Below are 4,038 nucleotides of genomic sequence, written 5' to 3'. Positions count from 1 at the left end.
GAAGATATCAGTATGTAATACAACAAGCATTGTTAATTTCCTACCACTTTGTTTGTAACTCTGTATTGTCTGTACTGTTCTTTTGCTATTTTGTAAGAGGTTGTCTGTCTGTTAATGTTTTTCTCCTTTTATTTTTAAAATTAAAAAAAAAAGAACTAATACACAGAAAGTTTCTGTTTCAGAGCAGGACAAAGGAGAAAAATGTAAGAAAAATGAAAAATTACTGATCCCACTACCTCTGCAGGTGCAGCCACAGCAGAACCTCCAGTGCGTTGCCAGCTTCTGGGGAGACCTACAGCTGCTTGAGTCTTTTAAGGAAACTCCTTGGCCTTCACCTTCACAATATTTAAAGATTAAACATTCTAAACGTGTATGGGCTGATCAAACTCTCAGTCTTAGAGATGAGCTTAAAAAAAAGATTAAATAAAGGCAAAATGCAATATGTTTTGTAGGGAGTCCAGGAAGGTTAGAAGTCTCTTGGACCTAAGACAAAGACATCTCTGGACTGCCAGTATATTGGGTTTCCTCAAAATATTTGAGGAGCATGCAAGCAGATGAAGAGAATAGCTGAAGTAAAGGTGGGAAACTGAGCAAGGCCTTGAGAAGTTAGAACTAAGACATTCTTAGGCGGTAAATCTTGCTAATTAAGAAAACTATTATGGCTGGGGATTTAGCTCAGTGGCATAGCACCTTCCTGGTAAGTGTGAGGTCATGAGTTCAGTTCTTGGTACTGGAAAAAAAAAAAACAAAAACAAAAGAAAACTGTCTTCTGACTAAGGATGGCAGTTATCACCCTGGAATTGGAGTGAGAGTCAAACGTCCTCAGTTCTAGCCTAGCAACAAATTGTATGTGTGATTCTGTAGGGCTTTGCAGGATCTTATCTTGCCTTCAGATGTGTCTCAGACTAACAGGTCTCTACTGTGACTGTTAGCATGTAGAGATATGTTTACCATATGCCAGCTGCCACCTATTTGGGCAAGTTGCCTAGGCCTGGGACAGACTGACTAATTCTAAAGCCTGCTTAATGCCACTTCATAGTGTTCTCCATCACTCAGTCTTGCTTATCCTTTAGTCAAAATATTCATTTTGATGTGCAGTTACAAGAATTGGCTAGAGATCAGGATGATAGAAATAGATGGGGAGATAGAGTCAATATAACAGCAGAGGCCCTTTTAAGAACAAGAGCCTTGATAGATATAGTACAACAAATACAGCATCCTAATGAGAGTTATGAACAAATAGGACAATTGCTATATAAAAGCCTGGCTTATTGTCCCTGATGATGGGATTCCAGCTCAGTCCTTTTTGCAGATCCTGCAAAGCCCTAGAGAATCATACATACAATTTGTTGCTAGGCTAGAAGAGGCTGTTCACAGGCAGGTTCAGCATGCTCAGGCAGCAAGAATACTTATTCTTCAGCTGGCCTACAATAATACCAATCAAGATTACGAGCAAACTCTGGATCCAGTTAAGGCTACAAGAAATTTGGCCAGTTATGTTATGATATGATATCAGCATTGAAAATCATAAGTGTGCTGCATTAGCTCAGACCATGCTGACCCTTACTAAGGGAGCCAAAAATACCAACAATGATAGTGTTAGATGTTTCAACTGTGAAAGAACAGGACACATCTGTTGCCAGTATACTGCTCTTAGTAAAAGAGGTAATTTGCCTGTCCCTGTAAGTCGAAAAGTGTTAACACTGGGGGAAATAAAACAGAAGCAGCCCTTCATGGCCCATGACCTCACTTTGAAAGTGTGAGACATTGGGCGAGGCACTGCCATTCAAAATACCATACAGATATAACCCCTTCAAAGGGAAGCAGGAGTCGGGGCCAGCCCTAGATCCCCAAATAAAAGGGGTGACCTTTGCCTCAAGTCAAAACCTCAGCCAAATTTCTCCAATGCAGACTCACCACCCACAGGCCTGGGTCCCAGGAGGGATGTTACTTCCCTCACTGAAAGAACTCCAAGGAGCACAAGACTAAATCTCCCTGCTGCTCAGAAAGTTGCTCTCATAGGTGAGTGACAAACCTGCTGAGAGTCCTAAAGGGATTTGGAGACCCCTATGGGATGCACTATTAGGTTGATTATAGGAAAGGCAGATTTAAATTTAAAAGCTATCACAATATTATCAAGTATAATAGATGCTAAATATAAAAGAAAAATTCAGGTTCATGTTCAACCCATAGATACTTAGGTATTTGCATGAGATATGACTGTAGCTTAGTTAATTCTTCTATCTGCACCTAAGACTGATGATGCCAACTACAGACACTGACAAAGAATACACAAAGGTTACAAAGATACATCTAATAGAGAGCTATAGTTTACTCAAGTTCTAAATGAGGAGAGACCTATATGTTCTATTAATATTAATAGAAGAGATTTTCAGGGCTTGCTGGATACAGGCACTGATGGCTTTGTGATGTCTTCTTATCAGTTGTCTGCTATTTGGCCTACAAAATTGGCTTCAACCCCATTAGTGGGTATCAGGTCACCACAGCTGGTTTTACAAAGTACACTTCCCTTATATTATTCAGGACTGGAGGACCAAACCAGTTTCTTCCTGCCCTATAAAGCACCCATACCTGTCAATCTATGAGAGAGAGATTTATTAAAAGAATGAAAAATGAAATTATCCACTAAATTTGCATCTGTGGCTAAAAATATAATGACAAGGAAGACATATCAGTCTGGGCTAAGATTGGAAAAAAATCTTACAGGACAAGCCTAAGGCTTTAGTGTTAAGGTTAAACTAGATCAGACAAAAATTGTCTATCAACCTCATTTTAAATGGAGTCCACTGATGTTTCTCCTCTCAAAATGGCTTTGCTCTTACAATAGAACACTAAAATTTCTGTTTGGATAGCTCAATGGCCCCTCTAAAAAGAAAAGCTCATACATTTATATGAGTTAATGCAAGAACAGATTCAGTTGGGTCACTTGGGGCCATCACTTAGTTCTTGTGTTTGTTATTCCCCTAAAGCATGATAAATAGATAGTTACGAGAGATTTGAGACTGGTTAATACTTGTTTACCGTCAAGGAGGGCTTTGTAGCCAGGGCTTCCATCTCTGGCTGTTGTGCCTAAAGAGTGGCCCCTGATTGTCATGGATCTCAAGGATTGCTTTTTTACAATTCCCTTACAATCTTCTGATTCTCAGAAGCTTGCTTTTCTATACCTAGTGTAAACTTTAGGAAATCTATTAAAAAATACCAATCAAAAGTTCTGCTACAAGGGAAAAAAACAGCTCTACTTTGTGTCAAAATTTTGTAAGCCCTACAAAAAGTCAAAAACCAATTTCCTCAAGTATATATCATCCATTGCATGGATGATATTTTATTAATAATTGATTCTAAATCTCAACTATATAACTTGTTTGCCTTAGTTTAAGAAGATTTAAAAGCTTTTGTCCTTTACATAAACCCTAATAAGATATAGACTTCCAGGCCTTGTTATTATTTCAAAATTTGATTAACAGAGCAGGCAGTGAGACCTCAAAAAATCAAAATAAGACAAGATCAACTGTTGACTTTAAATACTTCCAAAAGTTGCTAGGAGACATTAATTAGATCTTTCCTAAATTGGACATAGACACTTATCAATTAAAACATCTTTACAGTGCCCTACAAAGAGATTTTCAGATCACCTCTCCATGACAATTAACCCCTGAGACACAGAGAAAATTATGATCAATAAAAAAATTACAAAAATGACAAATATATCATATCAATAATAATCAACCAATTGCCGTATATTTTAAATGCTTGTCATTTTCCTACTGGGCTTTTGGGTTAATTTTATGATTCACAATTTTTTCTCATCAAATGATCATATCTTCATAATCAATTGATAAAGATCTTACAGTTATATACTAAACAGATTGCTAAAATCATTGTCTTAAGAAGGACCCACTCCTGGTGGCTCCCTGAGGGTGGGCCCCTAGTGCACGGGGAGCCTCGGGCGGGGAGCGCCGGTCTTTGGACCGGCGACTCACTCCCGGCCTCGGGGTTTCCCGGAAGGAGGGCTTCTGG

This window comes from Chinchilla lanigera, unplaced genomic scaffold, assembly GCF_000276665.1.
Source record: "Chinchilla lanigera isolate Chin_1 unplaced genomic scaffold, ChiLan1.0 scaffold00034, whole genome shotgun sequence".
NCBI lineage: Eukaryota > Metazoa > Chordata > Mammalia > Rodentia > Chinchillidae > Chinchilla > Chinchilla lanigera.
Note: the sequence above shows the minus strand (reverse complement) of the source record.